This window comes from Eretmochelys imbricata, chromosome 2 (assembly GCF_965152235.1).
Source record: "Eretmochelys imbricata isolate rEreImb1 chromosome 2, rEreImb1.hap1, whole genome shotgun sequence".
NCBI classification, from domain to species: domain Eukaryota; kingdom Metazoa; phylum Chordata; order Testudines; family Cheloniidae; genus Eretmochelys; species Eretmochelys imbricata.
The window spans coordinates 160,412,666-160,438,603 of NC_135573.1; the positions used below are offsets into that span (position 1 = coordinate 160,412,666).

General features: G+C 43.5%; 1 long non-coding RNA gene across 1 annotated transcript in view; it reads right to left on the reverse strand.

Moving 5' to 3' along the window:
- Positions 1-12,708: 12,708 nt before the first annotated feature.
- LOC144261406 (uncharacterized) overlaps positions 12,709-25,938 on the reverse strand; it is a 28,232-nt gene continuing 15,002 nt past the window's right edge. The window contains exons 2-3 of the long non-coding RNA XR_013345257.1: positions 19,840-19,976; positions 12,709-13,085 (exon numbers count right to left, since the gene is read on the reverse strand). This is a non-coding gene — a long non-coding RNA (uncharacterized LOC144261406). The remainder of the gene's footprint in view (positions 13,086-19,839; positions 19,977-25,938) is intronic.

The following is a 25,938-nucleotide window of genomic DNA, read 5'->3' on the forward strand; positions in this document are numbered from 1 at the left end:
AATCCTTCTGTCAGGTGCCTGAGTTCATGGTAAAATATTTATTATAGCTGAAGTGTGGAAACAACGTGCTTCTAATATTTTTCTTGAAGAAGCAAAGCACACAATAAGATAAGTGGGATTTGCATTAAACCTTGTACTTATGGAGCTTGTGTTAGGAATTGGGGATACACCTTGATTTAGCGCTATCTTGTAGTCTGTCTGTTTTTTACTAAATTAGTGGGAAAATATGGGAGTGGCCAAAATGATAGTTCCTAAATTCATTGGGGGGTCATGTAGAAAATCTTCTGGTGTCTAAGATCTTGCAGATCTTAGAAATATTTCTAGAAATATTTGAATAATTTGAGTTTCACAAAACTTTTTCCTTTTTAATTTGCACCATTGATCTTCAAAGGAAATTTGACTTTTAAAAAAATGTCAGTCTAATTGAGTGGGAGTCTATGCTACGCAGACAATAAAGATTCCTGACATATGTTCTGTATTTGATAAGAGTTCTCCCATTCTCCTGGCTAAACTGTATTTAGGCACCTTGAAGTTACTATTAGTTAATTTTCAGGGTTCAAAACTGGACAAATACCCCAAGTTTATGAAAATAAAAAAAATGCCAAGCCACTAATTGAGATATTCCACATCTTTGTAGTTTCATTGTTGAAATACACATCTGAAAAAATAATAAAGACTTGCTTGGAGGAAAAAATATTGTGTGAAGTTACATTGCTATATTGCAGAGGTCCCTAGAACTCAAAAAATATCTAAGATTAAAAATCCAACAACTATTGCGATGCAAGACCTTGTCAAAGCCAAAACTTCCCTTTCTTATTAAATAGCTTGGTTAGACAAACTTGGTCTTGTTTTAGTACCAAAGGGTCAAATTTTCAAAAGTGCTTATGTAGCTAACAAGCTTAAGCCTCAGATCTTCAAAGATATTTGGCTCCTGATTTCCAGTGAAATCAATTAAAGTTAGGAATCTAAATACCTTTGAGGATCTGGGTCTAGGTACCGTTTTCAAAAATGACTTGGCATTTAGGAGCCAAAGTCCAACTGACTGTCAGTGAAGGCCTAGATCCTCAAAGGTATGGAGGCATCCGACTCCTATTGGAGTCAAGTGCCTAATATCTTTGAGGAACTTGGCCTAATAAGCGCTTAAGTCACTTTTGAAACTGGGACTCAAGTTTCTAAGTCATTTTGGAGTATTTGAAAATTGTATCTGTAATTCTGTTAGTAGAACCTACTTAGAAGGATTAATTGGGTTAATTTTCTGTTCTTTTTTGGAGAAGTTATGTTTTTTAGAGGGTGCATTATATTAGGGTTATCTGTTTACTTGTGGGGTTTGATTCATTTGTTTTATGAAGGGTTATTGAGGAATGTTCCCATGACTTTGCCAACGTAGCTAAAAGGTTTCCAAGAGGTTCCCTAAAATGGTACATTACATTCCTCATTTGACAAGATCATAAAAAAAATGTATGCGACTGTCTGTCTATTCTTAATCTTCCCAGGACTTCACTAAAAAAATACCGTAAAAGTGAGCATGAAATGCTTGCAATCTGAGACAAGATGAGAAGTAGCTTGCTGAGGGACCCAGGAAACAATCACAGAGGTTTTGCTCTTACCCCCATCGAACTCCATTTTAAATCTCCGATTGAATTCTATGGGAACAAATTTGGGACCAAAATTTTGTGACGATTGAACCGGGGTGGTCACCCCACTCTGACCCTGAAGGGGTTATAACAGCCCTGGGAGAGCCAATAGTAAAAGCAGGCTGCAGCTGGGGAAAAGGAGTTAAAACAGCCAAGCTAGGTTGATTTGGCTGGCCACAGCTGTGACTGCTACTTCAGTCAGGGCCCTGCTGGCCCTTCTAAGAGGGCTGGGGGCCAGGAGCTAGAAGAGTCTCACTCTAGCCATGGAGTGGGAAGGGCTAGCTGCCTGGGAGCAAGGTACCTGAGGTGGAGCAGGGCTGGGGAAGGGTAGAGAGACCTTGGGGAGCTCCAGCCTGGTAAAACCCAGGCTGAAGGCCTACAAAGGTACTGGGGCTGCAGAGGGGCAGCCCAGAGATAGGCAAGGCAGCAGGTCCTAAACCCCTTGCCAGTGATGAGTGGCCATTACACTGCAGTCTGCCCCACTGAGTGGGGGCTAGATGATGACTGGCCATAGCCATTGAGGCAAGGTGGGTTTAGAGAGTTGGGGGTTCCCTGAGAGGGGAGACCCAGAGAGTGGGGACACTGCCGGGGGCAGCACCCCAAGGTAAAGGGGCACCAGGGTCTGGGAGGGACACGGGTCCAGTGGCAGGCAAGACACCGGCCTCCAGAGGGCACTCCGGGCTGGAAAGAGCTAATTCCCAAGATGACGACCAGGAGGCACCACACCAGTGAGTCATCGCTTCGCTACAATGATATCTTCAATGGAGAATTTGCAAAGAAAAATGTGACTGCTTTGTGCGTTCAGTTACTGAGCTCACCTCTTTACATTTGTATTAGCTTAATTATGGAATTAAACTTGGAAAAAATAAGTCATGTCTTTTTACATAAGTAAAGTAGTCCTCAATTTTTGTTACTCCAGTAAACGGGGAACCTGATCCAAAGCCCACTGAAGGGAGTGGTGGGTGAAATTCTGTGGCCTGCGTTGTGCAGGAGGTCAGACTAGATGATCATAATGGTCCCTTCTGACCTAAATATCTATGAATCTAAGTCAATGGACTTTGGACCAGGTCCTTGGTGAAGGGTAAGGGGATCAGAATAGGTAAACAGGGAAAACTATAAACTTGCCTTTGTGCTGAAATATGCATCCTGTGCTCTCTAATTCATCATCATCATCATCATCATCAAAGCAAATCCCAAAGTGATATAGCCTCCTTGAAGATCAAATGCCATCCAGATTGAGCTCAGGCTAGGTGCTTAAGGTCATCTGGCTGGATAGTCACTTTATGTCCATCACTGGCAATCTTATTGCACCACTGAAGCTTTTGGCAACTATGTGATTGTTTACCAAGGAATGTGGTCAGCATGCTTCAGAATTCTCGGTCTTCCAACCAGAAAGCTCCCAAAACCAAACCAGTGCTGATGGAAGCGGTTGCTGGGTTTGGCTTTGAATATCCTAATTTCTGATCTTTTCCTGTCATGTGATATGGAGAAGCTGAGGAAGATGATGAGACCTGAACAGAGTTGATGTAACGGTGGCTCTGTAGAGCCTCAGCTTTGTTTTTAAAAAAAAAACAAAACAAAACACAACTTGATGTCATGACATCCTCACAGAGACTGCTGAAGTGCTGTTGGTATATGAGTGTCCACAGCTTTTGAGTATCTTCCAGCACTGTCTATGACGCTGCCCAAGTATTTGAGCAGGGGGTAACTGGCAATGTCCTGTCCAGATAGGTTAATATTGAGCTGGTTGCAATCTGGAACTGGTGTCCGTTTGATGGTAATGGCCAAGCACTTAGTTTTATCCAGATTAATAATCAGTCCAATGCACGCTGCTCCTTGACAGCCATCAGCTGCAGCAATTCACTAAACTGAGCCAACAAGACAATGTCATCAGCGTATTCAAGATCTCGAAGCATAATGGTGTTCAGCTCAATGCCACCAACAGCTGCCTCCTCGAGCTTATCCATCAACCAATCAATACCATTATTGAACAACAATGGTGACAGAACCCAGTTGTACCAAACTTCCATGGAGATAGGAAACCATGCTGTGTATCTGCTATGGATCACTTGATTACCTGTTCTGTTCATTCCCTCTGGCACTGGCCACTATTGGAAGACCAAATCCTGGGCTACATGGACCTTTGGTCTGATCCAGTATGGCCATTTGTATGCTATTGACTAGGCCTTTGATTTAGTCCCCTCTGATTAGCAGAGTGCTAATTCTATATTGGCTTTAATGCCTCCTCGTATTTCTTTTCTCTACACAAATGTGATGGTGGTTTTTTTTTTTTTACACCACTTTAATACAATGATCAATACAAAATAAATGATCGATGCATTTAGTATGCTGACCTGGGACAATATCCTGCCTTTTATGTCCCATGCAGTTTTGACTTGCATCATATTCCTACTACAGAAAAGAAGGCTGTAGCTTTTCACAAGCTTATCATAGAGCATCCAGCACTGAGCCTGTCATACTGGGGCAGCAGGGAATTACAGTAATTGTAGTAAGGTTGGTATATTGGGTAACTCACTTTAAATCTGACAGAAACTTCCAAATTCTAGAGCATGAGGATGCAACCTCTCGCTATTCTGCACAATGGTCTGGTCATCTGTTGTTGGCATAGTACTGTTGAGCTGTAGGCTTCAAAGGTCATACAAATATGCTGTGGTGTGTGTCCCCCTACTTATTTCAGTAGCAGCTGAATTCCAGGAGCCCTTTGTTTTGTGGAGGGCCATGTTCACAGTATAAACATTGATCACATTAAATAAAATAGTAGTACTGTGTGTTTACAATTAGAAAGACAGTGGTCTGTGTCAAGAGCTGTCAAACACTGTAGTTGCCACAGGGATAATTGGTTTGTGCCAGATGTAGCTGATGGATACCAAGCTGATTAAAGGAGACAGGAGGACGTGCCTTCTGTTTTAATTAAAGACTTCCTAAATCTATGTAAACTCTGGATCCTGAAAACCATTCAGACTTAGATGTACCCCAATATTTGCAGCCATGAAAAAAAAAAATTGTGGAAATAGGACTCTTCTTTTTATGTTTATGCCTATGTTGAGGTACAGCGCCCTCATGCAAGTGATAAAACTCTGTGCCATTTGTTTTTCATTGAATGGCTTCCTACAGATTAGTGTTTGTCAGAATCTTTCCTTAGCACTGTGGCTGCAATTTTTACTTTGAGGTACATTTTGGTTATTTTACACAGCACAAATGATTGAAAATACAACGGCAAAACCATTAACTTGATCCTCACTGCAGTGGCTCATGGCCCAATATCTCTTCCACGGTCACTTTAAAGGTGGTGATTTATAGAGTGGCCGAACACTGCTCTGTGTACTGAAAACTAGTTGAAGGACTGTAAATAAAGCTTAATTATAAAGAGCCATGGACTGAATTAGGGTGAGGTATCTTAGGCCATGTCTACACTACAACCTCATTTCTGCTCAAGTTACGTTGGCATACAGCCGCTGCAGTTAGTAAATCACTTGGGTATGTGCATACTTGACTCCTTGCATCAGTGGTATGCGTACTTGCCAGGAGTGCTTTTATCTATGCAGAGTACGGTGCACCATGGGTAGGTATCCCACTGTGCAACTTGTCACCATCCAGCACATTATCTTTTGGGAAGTTTTGGCAGTGCATGGTGGGGCTGAAAAGAGTCACACATGGGTGACTGGGAGTATGGGGTCAACTTCCCAGTTTGCAACTGTCACCATCCCATAGTGTTATCTGCCTTGCATAATTTTTGAGCCTTTTTTCAAAATCCCACAAGCCTGCATGGCCCTCCTCACAGCGCACCATCTCTGACAGAAGCATGGAACCTGCACTGCTGTCATTAGCATTGATCAGGGTGTATGATCCTGGAGTATTTGCAAGAAGAACTGAATGAGTGGGGAACATGACAATTCCTTGGGGGACAGATTGCTGTAGGACATAGCAAGAACCAGTTCAAGATCATTGGTGGCATTCATGGAGCACCTGCAGATGGTGGAGCACCACTTCTGGGCCCAAGAAACAAGCACTGATTGGTGGTATTGCATCGTAATGAAGGTTTGGGATGATGAGCAGTGGTTGCAGAACTTTCAGATGCACAAGGCCGTGTTCCTGGATCTGTGTGCTGAATTTTCCCAGTGCAGGTTTACCAAAATAAGAGCTGCACTGACAGTTGAGAAGTGAGTGGTGATTTCACTGTGGAAACTTGCAATACCAGATTGCTACTGGTCAGTTGGGAATGAATTTGGAGTCAGGAAATCCCCTGCAGGGCCATTGTGAGGCAAGTGTGCAGGATCATTAATTGCCTCCTGCTATGTAGGACTGTGGCTCCACAGCAATGTGCAGGACATAGTGGATGGATTTGCAGCAATGGTGTTCCCTACTGCGGTGGAGCAATAGACGGCACATGCATCCCTATTTTGGCACCAGACCACCTTGCCATTAAGTACATCAACAGAAAGGGCTAATTTTCTATGGTGATGCAAGCACTGGTGGATCACTGACATGGTGGATCACTTGCTTCACTGACATCAGTGTGGGTTGGTCAGGGAAGGTGCATGGCATGCACGTCTTAAAGAACATAGGACTGTTTAGAAAGCAAGAAGCAGGGCCTTTCTTTCCCAAACAGAACACTACAACTGGGAATGTTGAAATGCCACTAGTGAAAAAGAAGGTCCTGGATCTCCTGGCTGCCGGTCTACCATATTCCTCCTCTTCCTTCTTGTTCCTTGTCTACCACCTCCTCTTCCTCACTGTTCATGGCAGAGCCCTGGGACTTGCACTCCTCTGAGGTATCCATGGTGCTATGGGGGTGGTGGTGGAGTCTCCAGTGAGGGTGGCATGCGGTTCTTTGTAAAAGCAGCAGATGTGAAGCTCCGCACCGGATTGATTATTGGCTTCCCTGGCCCTCTGGTACACCTGCTGCAGCTCCTTGGCTTTCACATGGCACTGCTGCTGGTCCCTATCATACCCCTTCCGCATCTTCTGAGCAATCTGCTTGTAGATGTGGATGTTTCTATGACTGATTTGGAGCTGTGTCTGCACAGCCTCTTCTGCCCCGAGGCTCAGGAGATCCAATATCTACTGTCTAATCCAGGCAGGAGCACATCTGGAGCAAGTTGCCGCTATGGTCAGCGGGGAAGTTGCACTCAACAACGGAGAGCTGCTAGGTATGCTGGCCAGGCAAGGCAATCAGGAAAAGGAATTAAAATTTTTTTGCAAGCCCTATAAGGGGAGGGAGGAGCTCTCCAGTCTCCTTGGTCCCTGGGCAGAGGAGTTCATAATGGTAACCAGAGCAGTCAGTGTGAGGCATTGTGGGAGAGTTAAGGTCAACATAAGTAATGCAGTGTCTATACTCATGCTGCATTGACCTAAGTACATGGACCATGGCTTTACACTGCTCAGGAAGGTGATGTTACTGTGTCGGCGTAACGGGGTCGCTTACATTGGTGGGAGACAGATTTAAGTGTAGACACATGCACAACTAGGAAAATGTAAGCTGCCTTGCATTGACCTAACTTTGTACTGTAGACCCAGCCTAAGGGGTGCTGTGGAGATCAGCATTAGATCTAGTTTATCATCTTTAATGGTGATCTCAAAGGGGGGATAAATAGCTCACAAACTAAAGTTGCAGGTAATGTTAAGGACTGGGAAATAGTAGCAAGGGCCTTACAGCAGAAAGAGTAATATTACATGGAGTAATAACAGTAAAATACAACCTGGAAAAACATACAAACTAATGCATCTGAGGAAAATAATCAGAAATGCACAGCTGTTTAATAGCAGGGAGGTACTTGGAAAGCAGTAATGTTGAAAAAGTCCTAAGAACGATAACCAGGCAGCCAACTGAACATGAACTTCCAATGTGAGATAAGGGTCTTTTTCTTTTTCTTTTTTCTTTTGCTGCTGTGTATTTGGCCTGCATATGCAGAAGCATCATGTCCTAGAGCAGGAAAGCCACAGTTTCAAAGTTTCTCTCTACAAAACACTACCAAGATAGCAATGAAAGGATGAGAAGGTTATTGACAAATTTGAGATAATTCAGAGAAGTTAAATAAAAATTATATAAAGAACTGGGAAAGAGGCTTATGAGAAAAGATGAAAAGAATTAGATGAAAGTAGTTGTGCTAAATGATCACTACAGTAAAATCACTATGGTGCAACCCCTGTCTATTGAACAAAGCCTGGCTAGCCAAAGCTTCTAGTTTCATAAACATGTGTTATGTCTCCCAGGGATTCCCTGACTGAAGATTTGCTCCTGCAGAACCCCTAAGCAGAGCCGTCCCTTGGGTATGGCAAATCAGGGTGACCGCCCCAGGCCCTGCGCTTTGGGGGGCTCCATGGGTGGGGAGGTGAGGCGGGCGGGCGAGCAGGGTGAGGAGGCGAGCGGTGGGTGGGGGGGGGGCAAGGAGGAGCCCCACTTCAAGAACCTCCTCCTCCTCCCCCCAGCGCCTCCTGCCTGCTGGCAGGCCCTGCTAATCAGTGCTTCCCCGTCCCTATCAGCATCTACCACCTGCCTTGGATCAGATGTTTCATGGCATCAGGAGATACTGAGGGGAGAGGAGGAAGGGAACAGCACGCTCAGGGGAGGGGGCAGAACTGGGTGAGGAAGAAGCAGGGCAGACCAGGGGTGGGAAGAAGCAGGGGTGGGGCCTTGGTGGAAGGGTTGGAGTGGGGGCAGGACTTGGGTGAAGCTAGGGTAGTGCCCCCCCCCAGCAGATAGAAATTTGGCGCCTATGTCCCGGGCCCCACGCCCCCCCTAGGGACGGTCCTGCCCCTGAGAGTCATAGGATCAGAGCTTTGGTCCTGTGGAACTCAAATTCTGCAGGACTGAAGCTTCCTGGTGACTTGTTCTTTGGTTGGTCTGCTGAGCCAGCTAGCTTTCTATACAATGAATGGCCGCCTCCTTTCATAAGCCACACACAGCCTTGGAAAAGCTAGAGGCTGTAACTGGAGGGAACCTGAGTTTCTGAACCACACATTTTTGAAAGGTTTCTGTTGTTTCTCTCTTCCTTCCCACAAAAAAATTCCTTCATGAAAGAAGGTTTCTTCTCTCACCTGCTAATGTGACTTTCTGTGAAGGAGATCACCACTCTGGGACTGGGCACTGCTGCTTCTTTTGGCTTTAGCTCACATAGCTCGGCTGTTGCTAGGCAATTCACAGTTTGTATATTGTTCCAATTCTTGGGGCATGTAGGGGGAATTTTCTAATGGTGAGCTCAAGCATTTGAACACTCTCCCAAGGAAATTATGTTTTATGGTAGACCATCTTGCACTGACAGAAGAACAGAAAGTAATTTGTTCAACCTTTGCTGAATAACTGTGTAATCTTATGCCTTGTCTCTGCCATCTCCATTTCAGTGATTGAGACATCGTGTCACTGTGTCGTGGGTGAAATGTATATTGTAAACTCTCCAGGGCAGAGATCATGGCACTGTGAGGCATCTAGTACATTGATGGACACTATAAAATAGTAAATATAGATTAGACTGGATGGCCTCCTAAGGCTCAGATTTTCAAGTAACCATTGACAACTAAAGTGTCCCAAGCTGAGCACTCAGAAATAGAGGCATCTCAAATTAGTGGAACTGTGTAAGTGGAGGAACAGTTCCACTATTGTGGGGAATTTTCCTGGCTTCTATATAACTTGGTGGAGCCAGCTGGTGAAAGGATCTGAGTCCCCGATCCACCTCCCTTTATTGGGATGTCTGCCTGACCTTGCGCACGCTTGCGTGCACGCGCTCTCTCTCTCTCTCTCTCTCTCTCTCCCTCCCCCATGTGGCAGAGTCCTCATAACCCTGATAAAGCTGGACCCAGGATCCCCGTGGGGGGATTAACCCAGTTTCATTGTGAGTCCCTCAGGCAAGGGGCTAGGGTGTCCTCGCTCTGGGATACACCCTCCTCCTCACTGGCCACATCCCTGACCCGGTGATCACTACATTGATTTTTTTAAACCACATACAATTTATTCAACAGCAACTGGGGGGGGAAGAAGTGTGTGTGTGTGTGTGTCGGGGGGGGGGGAATGGAAAAGGATTGAGGAGCCCCATACTATGGGCATAGGGAAACCATAAACAATAGTCTCTGGAACTGAAGAAAATTCACAGCCTATTCCTTACATGGCCCCGGCTGGATGTGCTGTGGTGATACTGTGAGTAAGATGCCTGCTCTGGGGATGGCTACACACCCTCAGGCTCTAGGTGATGGGACCCTTCTCTCCAGTATCAGCCCTCCTGTTGGGTTCATGTCTCCACTTCCCCCCACCCTGGTCTGCCCTTCAAGGCCCTCTTGTCTGGTGACATCTCTCTCTGGGCCCTCTCTGCCTCTCCCACCTCGTTCTCCCTATCTGCTCACTGTGCTCAACTCCAGTTTAGTAGTAGTAGGAGAGATCTACCGCTATGCGAGTTCTGGTTCCCCGGCTCTCCATTGGAGCTCGCTCCTGGCTCACTGTCCATGTGGCTGATCTCCACTACTCTGGCTGCCCAGCTCTGGGCTGCTACACTCTCCCTCTCATGCCTTTACTCTGTCCACACAGTCCCAGCTCACACAGAGGATGGGCTCTGCTTTCTTGACCCCCTCATTGACCTGTGTGCCCTGTCAATCTGACTGATTTGGAGACGTGGTGCTGGACTCTCCCTGATGGTCCTGGAGCTCTTCCAATGTACTTGTCATCCCAGGCTCCTGACTCCTCTTCAGCCCTTCCCCTTTTTCTTGGTACTGGGAGAGGGCCACCCAACAGCCCCCTTACAGATGTTTCTGTAAATGTGGGCGTTAATCTCTTCCCATATGTAATTTCTGAGGTACTGCTACATTTCCCCAGAAGAGTTGAATTAAAAACATTTTCAGTTTTTTGTTGGTTGGGTTTCATTTTTAGCCTTAATAAATCTATACTGTATTTGGTAATGGTGTTCTAGTTCCCTTTTCTATACTGTTTCCTAAATGTGTTTTTGTTTGTAAAGGCAAATCCTTTGTTTGAGGATTACATTTCAATTCAGCTGTAATTTGTAGTTCAAACATGCAGGAAAAGGAGATAGAGGGTGAAAAAGAGCAGACAGCTTATACTAACCCAAATGAAAAGAAGAGATAGTAACATTTACAAATGTTTTATTTGCCCATCAAGTCAACATCTGTTGACAACATGATGCATCTGTGAAGCTGGGACTGCCAGGATATGCTTACCTGTTTAAATAAAACCTCTCATCTGTTTGACTGCAAGCGAGGGGCACAGCCATCATCCTTATATAATGTTTTACATATTCAAAACGTAGTGCAATTCTACATTAACTAATCATCAAAGCACATGGACAATTATTGTTTATCCCCATTTTTCAGGTGTGGTAGGTAAGGTAGAGAGATGCCTATAGCCACACAGCAAGTCTTTTTTTTTTTTTGAGCTAGGATGAAAAGTCAGGCTGGCTCCCAGTTCCCTGTTCAGACTGTGGTGGCTCCCACAGTAATGTCTCTGTGCCAAGAGGGATATCATTTCTGTCTACACAGACCCAGAGTTGGTAGGAATCTGTTGTGTTGCCTTGGTAATATTAACCAATGGAACATTACGGCTTGTGGTTTTGTATGGACTTTCTCTCTAACTTCACATAAAACGAATGATGTTGGTAGGAGAGGGCAGAGCTGGCATGGATGAGCTCAGACAAAATAATCCCAACGCCAGAGTGCAGTCAAGAGGCTGAGGGCTGGCACAGAGGAACCTGCATTCTGACATTGCCACTCAGTATTGCAATTTTTCACTTAAAAACCAAACAAAAGCAACAGGTAAAGACAGATGCAAGAATAAAATGAATTGCAAGCAAAACCTATTTAAAATTGCAGGAGGTTTAATTAATTAAAAGTGGTTTTGATCACTGGCCCTACACCACTTACATTTGGAGGAAAATTGCCCTAACTTAGACAAGACCAAAGGGTTAGGAAAAGGTGCTGCTTTCCTCGCTCCAGGGCTGGTCACAGTAGTATCTTGACTGGAGTTTCTGCAAGTGGAAGCGCCGGTGTGCATGTTTACTAACTCTGTTCAGGGTAAAAAATGATGAATAAAATAGACTAGAAGAAAAATCCCCTGATTGTGTGTGACTCTCCCTCTTTGATTGGGAACGTAACACATCGCAAACCCCGCTTCCCCCCTCCTCCCATGCAAAGAGACGACAATATTCTATGTCTGCTAACCTCTCCTATTGGCCGAACTGAAGTATTTCTGGAAAGAATCAAATAGAGAAGGTTTATTTCATACCACCCTGTCTGTGTTTCTCATCTGTTTTTCACCATTGCTTGTTAGTTTCACACCAAGGAGCAGTGCAAAACTGACACTATATATATCTTTCATACAGCTGGTTGAAATTTTTTATTCTAAACTTTTTTTTGGATGAAAAGAGGCCTAAATTTGAAAATGAAAATCTTTGCAGAATTATTTTTTATATAAATACATGTAACATTTTTGGTTTCTCAAAGGGTTTCTCCCCCTTTCTCCCACATTCCCTGCCCTTTTCCCCCAATGGCAAAATAGAAAAAGAAGAAAGGGAGGGGAAACCAGAAATGGAAAACTCAAAACTAAAAAGCAAAAAAAAAAGAAAAAAAAAGGGTTGTTTTGTTTCAAAAACCAAGTATTTGGGGTTTTTTGTTGTTTTGTTTTGAGAAAACAAAATCTTTTCACTTTTGGGGAGGGGTCAGACATAATTACTATTTATCAACTAGATCTATTTTGTCTGATCTCCCAGCTAGCTGATAATGTCACAGAATCCTTGTGTATCTGTTCAGAAGTGTTGGCCTCGAAAAAATGATTCTGTGGCCTAAGAAACCATTTTGAAACACCCAGAAACTTGAACTACATGTTCAAATCCCATATAGGAGAACTCCGTGGAGTACACATTGGTTCTTAGCAGTTACCCAGTAGTTAATATCTTTAAATATTTCCTCATAGTCCCTAGGTAACACAGACTTAAGGTGCTCCATCATAAGGTGCTCAGGTACCATGGTGTGACAGGGTCAGACCAGATGGCTACAGAAGAGTGATTTTATTTATTTATTTATTTTTTAAACAAAATGTTTTATTAGTTTTTGTAGCAAAAGTTTAGTCAAATAGGCCAAATCCCATGTCATCGTCAAACTCCTCAGACAACTCCTTCTTCTCCTCAGCAGCAGCAGGTGCAGCAGAACCTGGTCCAGCTGAGACTGCTACAGCTCCACCAACTGGCACACTGGCAAGTTTGCCGTTACCCTGAGCAATGACATCCTCTCTATTTTTTTCCGTTCAGTTCCCCAATAGCCTTGTTCAGGTGTTCATGATCCGTCTCAGTGCCTTCACTGTTGAGAATCTTCATGATAGAAGGCAGATATTAGTCCCAGATTCAGTGGGTCCCTTTTCCCTGGGTAAGGTGATGGGCAGTTCCAGAACAAGCAGGAACTTGCTGGAACCAGTTAAGGCAGGCAGGCTAATTAGGACACCTGGAGACAATTAAGAAGAAGCTGCTAGAATCAATTAGGACAGGCTGGCTAATCAGGGCACCCGGGCTTAAAAAGGACCTCACCTCAGTTAAGGAGAGGCATGTAAGGAACTGGGAGTGAGAGGATATACTGTTACAGGACTGAGGAGTACAAGCGTTATCAAGCACCAGGAAGAAGGTCCTGTGGTGAGGACAAAGAAGATGTTGGGAGGAGGCCACGGGGAAGTAAGTAGCCCAGGGAGTTGCAGCTGTCATGCAGCTGTTCCAGGAAGCACTCTAGACAGCTGCATTCCACAGGGCCCTGGGCTGGAACCCAGAGTAGAGGGTGGGCCCAGGTGCCCCCCCAAATCCTCCCAATTCCTGATCAGACTCAGGATGAGTTGACCTGGACTGTGGGTTCCACCAGAGGGGAGGTCTCTGGGTTGTTCCTTGACTTACATGGTGGATCAGCAGAGACTGCGGGGGTTGTTTTCCTTTTCCCCATGCTGGCCAGTGATGAGGTTATCTGAGTGAATGGCAGATCTGAGCCACGAAAGTGGTCAAACTGAGGGCTGCCATGAATCTCCGAGGTGAGAAAATCTGCCAATAAGCTCAGGACCCACCAAGGTAGAGGAGGAACTTTGTCACACATGGTTATAAGTACTGAGGTACAAGCATGCTCTATATGCACTAGTCCGTGTTAGAAATGGGCAGAGCTGACCCACTGCAGGGACCTCCAAGAGATATGCCTGCTTTAGGCAGGCAGAATTGCTCCTGGAGATTCCCAATGTGCAAGAAGTAGTGGGCTCCCTGCTATACCCTGGCCACTAGGAGAGCAAGGTCATTGTCTTCTTCCCTTGTGAACTCCTTTGGGAGGATGCTAGGAAGGAGAAGTGTCTGCACTTGAGGAATGCAGGGGCTGCAACTGTACCTCGGCACTGGGCAGGGGCACAGAAAAAGGGAAGGCTCCCATCGGCACAGCTGGTCAGTCTTACTCAAAGCACCCAGTCCTGCAAGATACTAAGCACCTCCTGATAAGTGCTAATGGAGCTCACTTTCCATTGATTTCAATGGAGGTTAAAGGTATTCGGCATCTTGCAGAACCGGACAGAAAGATAACAACAATACAAAATTAAGCAATGTTCAGCAAGAAGTCCTGCCCCTACCAGTTTGTCTGGCTGAGCCCGGAGAGAGGGAGGGAAGCAGAATTTACTTCTTGCCTGCTGCAGACACTTCTCCATCCCCAAATGAAGGCACAGCCTGATGTGTAATTAGCTGTATGATCTTGCAACAATTTTAAAATGTGGTATAATTTGTCCCATGTAATTACTTATTTGTTTCTTCTCAGCTTGGAAAATAATAAAGCACCATCTCACAGCTCAGCAAAACACTGTAACAGCATTAACGTTTCCTTTTCAGTCAATGTGAATGAAGCAATAAAGTACCCATGTAACTGCTTCTTGGTTGCACTGCGTTTACTTTCTACTTACTGATACCATAAACTACATGACAGTATTGCTTACTGTTTTGTATCTTTTTTTTTTTTTTTTTTATCTGAATTGGGATAGGGAATTAATTTTGCATGTTAGAGAGAGAATGTCTTTTTCCTTTCCTTTCCTTTTTTTCTCCACCAATAAATTATGTTTTTTTATCAAACATGATTGACTTTTCTTCCATAAATATCCACTGTGTTCTGTCCAGTATGTACATGTGGTAATGAAGTAATTCTAAGGAACTGTTGTATAAACTTTAAAATCTTAACAATTTCTTTCAACTCTAATAGGCAGACTAGCAGAAAGAAATTACTCATGTTGCCATCTTAAATAAGGAATGTTTAATTTTAATGTAACTGGTCATGAATTTCTGGTTTTGCAATGTCAGCGAGCAAAGTAAATGGTCAATGCACTGTCATGTTATGAACAGAGCTGGTTTCACAACAGGCAAATATTGAAAACCCATGAGGCTGCAGGTTCATGCTTGTTCCAATATTCGCAAAAGTGAAAAGAAACCTTCACTTGTGAAAACGTCATTTTGCCATGAATACTACACTTGTGGCAAATAGGCAAATTCTTGCCTGGAACAAAAGTTGCCAACCCTCCAGGATTGTCCTGAAGTCATTTTGTCATGTGGTGATCTCCAGGAATTCATTCAAACAAAGTTGGCAACCCCACCTGGATCCAATTAATGAAAACTCACATTACCACTTTAAGGGCCTGAGCCAAAGTCCATGAAATTCAGTGGAAACATTCCCATTGGCTTCAATGGACTTTGAGTCAGGTCCGGGGTGGGGGGGAACACTGGGTTGCTGGTGGTGAAATATTAAGGAAAAAAAAATGTGTTTTTTTCTTATTCTGCTCCTCTCCTTGTCTAAGGAGCAGAGTAAAACCATAGGTATGTAGATTTACTCTTCCCTTCACCTATTAGAAGTTGAGATCAGATTTCTTGACCACATACTCAAAAATTTCCTCATATAAGCCAACTGTGATACAGTTTTTTCAAAAGGAAAAGTAATTGACAACCCCCTTCCCCCACTACTGTCAATTCCTTTTTTTTTTTTTTTTCCCCTCTGGTCCATTACCAGCATTGTAGATAAATGAGAGGGGCAGAGAAGCAGATGGATAAATCCAGTCAAATTTTGCAGGCTCATCTTTAAACAAGTGAGGCACTCAGCACTGATTACACTGTGTAACCCCCTTCTGCCTGTAATAATGTCACCAGCAGCATTAAATGCACTCAGAGTGTACACTGATTGGTAGGCCAGTCAGGTAGACAACACCAACTTTTGCTGGAATGGACTGTAATCCATTTCTTAATTCCCAGAACAGCAATGTGTTTTCTCCCATGGTAGTAAAAGTTTCACTGCATGTGTCCGTGTGCGCGCACACGTACACAACCTCTTCCATAGTTGTCCTGCTCTGCTCTACTCTAATGAGACAAGGTCTATACTAGTCAGATGTTCTTTAGTGTTTAGAAGTGGTGGGAGCAAACTCATAGATTGTGCTGCTGGTGCTTTTGCTACTCTCAATGAGAGAATACTAGGGCTGTCAAGTGGTTTAAAAAAAAATATGTCAATTAATAGTGCGATTAATCGCGCTGTTAAACAATAATAGAATAGAATGTTTGGTTTTTATTACAAATATTTAGACGGTAAAACACAAGAAATAGTATTTTTCAATTCACCTAATACAAGTACTGTAATGCAATCTCTTTATCGTGAAAGTTGAACTGACAAATGTAGAATTAGGTACAAAAAAACCCCTGCATTCAAAAATAAAACAATGTAAACCTTTAGAGCCTACAAGTCCCATCAGTCCTACGTCTTGTTCAGCCAATCGCTCAGACAAACAAGTTTGGTTACAATTTGCAGGAGATGATGCTGCCTGCTTCTTGTTGACAATGTCACCTGAAAGTGAGAACAGGCATTCGCACAGCACTGTTGTAGCCGGCGTCCCAAGATATTTACATGCCAGATACGCTAAAGATTCATATGTCACTTGATGCTTCAACCACCATACCAGGGCACATACGGCCATGCTGATGACAGGTTTTGCTTGATAACAATCCAAAGCAGTGTGGACTGACGCATGTTCATTTTCATCATCTGAGTCAGATGCCACCAGCAGATGGTTGATTTTTCTTTTTTTGGTGGCTTGGGTTCTGTAGTTTTTGCAGTGGAGTGTTGCTCTTTTAAGACTTCTGAAAGCATGCTCCACACCCCATCCCTCTCAGATTTTGGAAGGCATTTCAGATTCTTAAACCTTGGGTCGAGCACTGTAGCTATCTTTAGAAATCTCACATTGGTTCCTTCTTTGCATTTTGTCAAATCTGCAGTGAAAGTGTTCTTAAAACGAACATGTGCTGGGTCGCTATCAGAGACTGCTATGACATGAAATTTATGGCAGAATCCAGGTAAAACAGAGCAGGAGACATACATTTTTCCCCCTGAAGGAGTTCAGTCACAAATTTAATTAACGCTTGTTTTTTAAATGGACGCATGTCCTCTGGAACAATGGCCAAAGTGTGAAGAGGCATATGAATCTTTGTTTCAGAGTAACAGCCATGTTAGTCTGTATTCGCAAAAAGAAAAGGAGTACTTGTGGCACCTTAGAGACTAACCAATTTATTTGAGCATGAGCTTTCGTGAGCTACAGCTCACTTCATCAGATGCATACTGTGGAAACTGCAGAAGACATTATATACACAGAGACCGTGAAACAATACCTCCTCCCACCCCACTCTCCTGCTGGTAATAGCTTATCTAAAGTGATCATCAAGTTGGGCCATTTCCAGCACAAATCCAGGTTTTCTCACCCTCTGCCCCCCCCACACTCAAACTCACTCTCCTGCTGGTAATAGCCCATCCAAAGTGACCACTCTCTTTAAAATGTGTATGATAATCAAGGTGGGCCATTTCCAGCACAAATCCAGGTTTTCTCACCCCCCCACCCCCCTCCAAAAACCACACACACAAACTCACTCTCCTGCTGGTAATAGCTTATCCAAAGTGACCACTCTCCTCACAATGTGTATGAAAATCAAGGTGGGCCATTTTGTGAGTTTTTGTGTGTGTTTTTTTGAAAAAAAAAAGGGGGGGTGGGGGGATGAGAAAACCTGTATTTGTGCTGGAAATGGCCCACCTTGATTTTCATACACATTGTGAGGAGAGTGGTCACTTTGGATGGGCTATTACCAGCAGGAGAGTGAGTTTGTGTGTGGGGGGGCGGAGGGTGAGAAAACCTGGATTTGTGCTGGAAATGGCCCAACTTGATGATCACTTTAGATAAGCTATTACCAGCAGGAGAGTGGGGTGGGAGGAGGTATTGTTTCACGGTCTCTGTGTATATAATGTCTTCTGCAGTTTCCACAGTATGCATCCGATGAAGTGAGCTGTAGCTCACGAAAGCTCATGCTCAGATAAATTGGTTAGTCTCTAAGGTGCCACAAGTACTCCTTTTCTTTATATGAATCTTTAGCACATCTGGCACGTAAATACCTTACGACACCAGCAACAACAGTGTCATGCGAATACCTATTCTCACGTTCAAGTGACGTAATTAAGAAGTGGGCAGCATTATCTCCCATAAATGTAAACAAACTTGTTTTTCTTAGTAATTGGCTGAACAAGGAATAAGATTGAGTGGACTTGTAGGCTCTAAAGTTTTACATTGTTTTGTTTTCGAGTGCAGTTATGTAACAAAAAAACCCTACATTTGTCAGTTGCACTTTCAAGATCAAGAGATTGCACTACAGTACTTGTATGAGGTGAATTGAAAAATACTTTCTTTTGTTTATCATTTTTACAGTGCAAATATTTGTAACAAAAATAATATAAAGTGAGCACTTTACACTTTGTATTCTATGTTGTAATTGAAATGGATATATTTGAAAATGTAGAAAACATCCAAAAATATTTAATAAATTTCAATGGGTATTCTATTGTTTAACAGTGCGATTAATTGCAATTAATTTTTTTAATCACTATTGTTTTGAGTGAATCACGTGAGTTAACCGCGATTAAGCGACAGCCCTAGAGAATGGTTTTGTACTTCCTGATGTTCCAGGAAGCTGTTCTTGGTCCCTGCTCAGGAAAGCAGAAGGAATATGCCATGGCCTCCAATATTTTTTCAAGCTGTGACTTTTTAGAAATGTTTGCTTAAAATAGTTGTGCTCGCTGTTGAAAATGATAAAACTGTTCCTGTGTTAAATATGTGAACACGCTTAGACATATCAGTAGTCACACAAATATTTAGACAGAGAAATTTAATGTTTGCTAAGATCTACCTTTGATATGTGATTTTTGCAGTTGCCATGGGTGGCAAGTTGTATGGGCCCGTGGTGCCTGGGCTCCAGCAATATTCAGGACCTGGGGGCCTGGCTCCACCAATGTTTGGGGCCAGGTCTCTCCCCTGGCCCCGCCTGCCGCCTCTGTGCACCTCCCCTGGGCCCCAGAGTTTCCCTGCCTCAAGCCGGTGGCTGCCCTCTGCAGCTGTGCTCTGCTGGCTCCTGGCATCAACTGCCACCGCAAGGTCCTAGTGCCCCCAATCTACTAGTGCCGGGGCATGCTGACCCTGCCCTTCAGCCTCGGCCCCTTCCCTTTTCCGGCGGGACCCTCCACCAGCACGGGGGGGGGCCCACTATCTGCAGTCACCACTGCTGCCCCATGCTGGGCAAGTGGCAGCCTGACCCCCCCAGTGAGGCTATAGTGCGGGGCAGCAGCAGGGGAGGAGGCACACATGTGATGGCAGCTCCAGCACCCACCACAGGGGAGGCGAGGGGGCTTCCTGGATGTGAGAGGGGCCCGAGGAGCATGTGCAGTGACAGTGGTATGGGGGGAGTGTGCTGCTGGAGGGGGGCCCCCTCCCCCAGAGCTCACTGCTGCTGGTGGGGAGAGGACTGGAGGGGGGAGTCCTCTCTGGCCCCAGTCCCAGGGTAACCTGCCTATACCCCAAACTCCTCATCCCCGCCCCTACCCCCACCCCCAGTCAGAGACCTCATTTCCTCCCCCCCCACACACACCCTAACCCTCTGCCCCAGCCCTGAGCCCCCTCCTGCATCGTGAACCCCTCATCCCTGGCCCCACCTCACAGCCCTCACCCGAATCCTCTGCCCTAGCCCTGAGCCCCCTCCCACACCCCAAACCCCTCATCACCAGCTCCCCCACCCCCCCAAGCCCTCACATTTTTACATTATTTTAAAAAATATATATTGGCTTACAAGGCAGATGTTGGGAGGTGGGACTTGGACCTGTTCTGGGCACCACCAAAAATTATACAAACCTGCCACCCCTGCTCGATGCAGATTGCTCCCCTTTCGACATTCCAGCGGCACTGGAGTCTGAGGTAGTTTAGAAGCCCAGATTACTAGTTAAGTGATTTCAGGATGACTCTTTCTGGTTTTGTAGAGCATGTGATATCTACAAAAGAGTTAAACACTTGTCAGCAGTGTCAGTAACAGGTTCACTGATCAGCTATTGAGAGCATTCTGGTGACATAATGCTTCTGTCTTGTGTTCACTGATAGAGTGGGATCACTCAATAAGCTGTTGGGGAGGTTGAATGTGTAGGGTTTCTGTAAACTTTTCTATGTAGTTTAAAAGAGTTCTCTTGCTTGGGTAGTTGAATTTAATTTTTCAGAAAAAGCACTTTTTCTAATTTGCTTCTAGATTCTTAAAAACACAGTATATTTATAACATTGTACACTGTAACAAATCTGTAGCCATGTAGGTAGGACTTCATAATTATCACTAGAACTGGGCAAATATTGGAAAAAACATTCTAGACAAATTTCAGAGAAAAATGAGGTTCATAGATATTGAGGTCAGAAGAGACCATTATGATCATCTATTCTGACCTCTTGCACAATGCAGGCCACAGAATCTCACCCACCCACTCCTGCGGTAAACCTCTCACCTATGTCTGAGCTATTGAAGTCCTCAAATCATGGTTTAAAGACTGCTCTGATGATGCATGCACCTTTTTGTGTTTGCTTTTGGCAAGTATTTTGGTGCACAAGTTTTAGTATTGAAAATACATGCAAAAAGAAACCATAAGGCTGAATGGTTGCATGTTCATGGAAAGCTGTGAATATGTGACTGACCATCTGTGCAAATTTCAATTTGCAAATTTTACACTGAAAATCGCTTTTAAGATATGAATACCTTATAAACATAGCTAGATTATAGAATACAATTCATACATGAAATACTTTCAATTGAGGCATTTTGCCTGCAAACCAGCTTTCTAAAGAAACAGAAATCTGACTCCCAGCAGAATAGTACTTGGTTATCTTGGGTGTCAGAGAGCAATATACAGAATATATTCTGCCCATAGTAAGCTGTTTCTGAACTATAGGCTCAAACTACATTAAAAAACTGAAGGCAAACTCAGGAAGATAGTTTACTGAGAGAGACAAACAAATCATATGAAACTTTTGGCACATGTGTGCCATATGTCATTTTCTTAGCATAATATGGGTCAAAATACTGCCTAGAATTGATTTAAACATGTATATAAATACAATAAACAATTATTCTTTGGAGTGCAGAAAAGGCTGTGGTAGCTAAGGGTATGTACCTACATCACTGGGATCTTTGTTGATAAATCACCCTTTGGGGGATAATACTAAAGAATACATGCTAAACATCCCTTTGGACCCTGTCACTTACTTTCAAATGTGCCAGAGATAAAGTTACATAGGGAATTGCTTGCTCCCACCTACTGATGGGTGCCAAATATGTTACCAACTGAAACTGAAAAAAATTCTTTTTTCTCTTAAACTTTCTGATAGGTGCCACGATCCACGGGAAATTCACGGTCCAGTCTGGTCAATTTTCAGTCCCATCGAGTTATGAGTATACTTGTGCAGATTCAACTTCATCTTCATATTTCCAAACATATGTATTTGCTCCATGTTTTACAGAGCATGAGGATGGGAAAGAAGGATGCTTTTTGTCTTCCTCTTCTTACATACATAGCTGATGCTTATCATCATCATTGGTGCTATTTATTAAGTGCTGGCAGCATACATGGTTCTGCACAAAAACTTAAGAGATAGTCCCTGCCCCAAAGAGCTCATAGTTTAAGGACAAGATCCAGCAAACATTTTTATGGAGGTGAATTACCTTACTTGTGTGGGTAGTCCCACTGAGGTCAATGAAATTATGCTCATGAGTGAAGTTCCTGACATGTGTAAGTGCTTTTGGCTTGGTTTCAGAGTAACAGCCGTATTAGTCTGTATTCGCAAAAAGAAAAGGAGTACTTGTGGCACCTTAGAGACTAACCAATTTATTTGAGCATAAGCTTTCGTGAGCTACAGCTCACTTCATCGGATGCATACTGTGGAAATGCTTTGTGTGTATATAATAAGATCTTCTACACTTTCCACAGTATGCATCCGATGAAGTGAGCTCTAGCTCACAAAAGCTTATGCTCAGATAAATTGGTTAGTCTCTAAGGTGCCACAAGTCCTCCTTTTCTTTTTGCTTTTGGCTTGGGTCTTAAAATGGTATAAAACAGAGTGTGACATCCTTACTTGTGTGGGCTAGCACATTACTCTGTAAGGAGTCCCACTGACTTTAACCAGACCACTAATGGTAAAGGTGCTATTCAACACCACTACGGTATCCCAGTCTGGGCACACACAGAATATATACTGCCATAGCATATTGTTAAGTGCGGTATTGTGTCTGTCGGCAAAGCACTGTGTGAGGAGTGGTGCAGAGCTGCCCCACCGCAAAGCAAATATTGGAAGGCAGAGGGGAGCATATCTGCTGGTACCAAAGCCTGATCTGCACTACATGTTTAGGTCAATGTAAGCTGCCCTGAGTTGAGATAGCTGTGGAAGTGTCTTCACTTAAATTTGACTCATGCCGATGTAAGTGCCTCTCTTTTCTGATTTAGTAACATCAACTCCCCGAGCAGCATAGAGTCCTGGTCCATGTAGTTAGGTCAACATAGTGTCAGACTAGACACTGTGTCGCTTACATCAACTGTTATGGGCTTTCAGGAGCCATCTCCAAATGCCCCACACTGACAAGACAACTGACACAAGCACTCCTGGTGAGGACACGCACCGCCGACACAAGAAGGCAAGTGTGTACACAAATAAGTGATTTAATAACTGTGGTGGCTGTATGCCGATGTAAGTTAGGTCAACTTCATTTTGTATTGTGGACATGGCCCAAGTGTAGACATAGCTCTTGCTGGGCATGAGTAAACTTGCAGATAGCTTGATTTGAGTGCAAGGATAAACTGTAAATAAGGGTGTGACAGGAATCTAGATCTGGGTGCAAGGATAAACTGTAAATAAGGGTGTGACAGGCTGCGTGCTGGAAACTGTGTTTTTGGACTAGATGAAATAAGTGGGAACACCCTGAACTGATAAGCTTGAAATGTAGATAAGGTGAGGACATCAGCGATTGGTCCTTACATGATCTGCAAAGCAATTTCAGTGCTTACACAATCTGTACAATGTCCAAACCAATTAGTTTTTTAAAAGTATCAATACTAGGAAAAATATATATGAACTGTGTCATGTTTCACATGATTTGGAATTGTGGTATCACCCTGTATCTGTATGGCCAGCATGAGCATAGAGAGCTTACATGCCTAATAGAGTAGCCTAAGTAATAAGAAATTGAAATTAAACTGAGTTTCTGTATCCCAGAGAACTGGATGAAGTGTTCTCCTAAAACTAAGCAAGGTGTTCTGGATTAGCCAAGTGGAAAAGGTCTCAGAGGGAATCCCAACACCAAGAAGGGGAGAAGTCTCTATCCCCTCCTCTTTAAGGCAATGTGCACACCTCAGGGTATAGGTACAGTGAATTTCTGACAGGCTCTTAAGTACATCGGTCCCCGCCCTTTCACACTTACTCAAGAATCAAGCACTATAGAAAACTTGCTGTGCCTAAACTTACTGCATTGTATTGTCTATTAACTTTATTTAAGTTGTTCCAGGACACTTTGCACTTATTCTAGGCAGTATTCATGTGATGTCACAGACAGCAATTAGAACATTCAGACATTGATAATTATCTCCAAAGTAAATCTAAGAGACAGTCCACCACGGTCTCTGTATTGATTTTTCCCCTTTTTTAAATTCAATTTCATTTCATTTTACAAAGATAATAAAATTATGAGACTGTAGGTCTGCCTTACAAGAATAGCACTGCAGGACAGCATCTACAGGCACATTAATGGGTCTACCCTGGAACTGGTGCAGAGATCCCATATGTCAGTAGCAGCTACACATATAGAAGCAGGTAAGAATATTCCCATAGGCTACACAATACCAAACAAAAAGCAGTCCTGATCTTAACTGTTAACAACATATATAGCAACTGTACTATGGCAACCAAAGTAGATATTTGACAGTACTCTCAACAATAAAAGGGGGGAAAACCACCCCACTCAGGGAATTAAATTAGTTTTGCTGATACAGGGCCTGGAGGCTAAGAAGTGTGGTATTTGTTCCTTGGTCATATTACATGCAGACATACGGCAATGTTCCCAGTGAATTTGTTCTTCATAAAGGTCTTGATCCTGAAAAATACTGAATACTTTGGCCCCAATCCTGCAAAGTATTTAAGCACAGGTGTAACTTGATTTCAATGGCACTACTCATGTGCTTAAGTGCTTTGATGGATGGGGGCCAAAATGCTCAGCACCTTGCCAGATTTAACCTAAAATGGATAGAGCCATTCATGAAAGCAAGCGTAGTGAGGCTAACCACTAAACTGGTTAAATCAGAGTCTGATCCCAGTTTATACAGATTTCAATGGACTTATATGAGGTTTGAACTAGTATCAATAAGAGCTGAATGTGTCCCAGTATTTTCAAGCACTATGACCACAACTGAGGTGTAAATTATGCAGGCACAATTCTGAAAATATAGGCCACGGTATCTAGGTGATAACTGGAACAATATTGATTTGGCAAGTGAAATATTGACAAACGTATTTGTAGAGGCACAGTGGGCCAAATTCAAATCCTTGATATAACTCCATTGAATGTGATGTCCTTGATCTACCCACTATGATGTCAATTCTTTCTGCCCTTAAATATGGGTGTGTCTCCCTGTGCATGTTGAATTGTAGTGTTGATAGACACAGGCCTGAGGCAAAAAATAGTAAACTGCTTTCACAGCTACCCCATGGCAGGTGAAGGGACTCTTCTACATGTAAGCATACAGTAGATAGGAAAAAGCTTACATAGCTGTAGACACAACAATCCTGAAATTCAGGGATATTTGGACACAGTATTATGGCTCAGCCTATTACAGATATAGGGGCTAAATATGAAATTCAAATCCAGATTTATATTCCATACATCCCAAAAGTGTAGTGTGTTGGAAACCTGCAGTTTGGTTCAGTTCTACTTGATGAGTGGTAGTTCTAATTTTGTTCTTTCATCCCACAGTTAATCTAGGGTATGTGGAAAAATAATAACCAAATAACATCCAAGTCTTTAAAAAACTGACACATGCTGCCACAAAAAAAAGATATTTTTCGTATGAGCTTTTGATGTAATGATGAGTATGTTGCACAAGGTGTCATTTTGCTAGCTTGCAAAGATGCATATTGAAAAGTTTCTATTTTTTTCATTACGCAGCAAAGGCACAAACTGAGAAAAATTCATTGAGTTTGGTCAGAGTTAGACAAAAAGGCAGCTCCTTTCTAAGGCGTTCGAATTCTGAGCTGGGCATCACCTTTGGACCATTTAGATTCTGGAGCTGGCCAAGGAATGCAGCAGTCCCTGCTGTAAGCTAAACTAGCCCCAAGGATTGCTCTAACTTTTGCTGCCTGATTTGTCTCCCACCTGGGAGTCCAGAATAACCAAAGCAAGGTACGTTCTGAGCACGTCTCCTCCTTTCCTTCACATACCTGGTGTGCCCCTATTCTGGAGCTGTGTGGGGGGCTGGTGCAGGGTCATTATTTCAGGAGGATTTCCCAGTGGGCTGATCTGTCAGCTTTGCAGTTACTACACATCCTCAGAGCTAGTGTGCAGTATTTTCAGTGTACACCTGTTGGACAGACTCTTGCCCTCCATTTCTACTCAGTGCCTTCAGAGAGTCTGGGCAAATAACTGGGAGCCAATAACTCCTGAGTTCTAATCCCACCTGTGAGTCTGTCCCCTTTTGTGACCTTGAGCAAGACATTTCACCTTTCTGCTGCCACTCTTGTATCTATAAAAGTGAGATAATGACATTTTACTGCCTGACAGGAGGGCTGTGAGTTTTAACTAACTTGCTGTTTTAACAATGGAAAACACAATGTTCAAGTAAAAGCATCACTTTGCTATGCTCATTGCTGTGGTTCAATGGTTCTGCATAACTATATGCTTTATGAGGCTTTAAAGATGAGTACTGCATGTCTTGGATG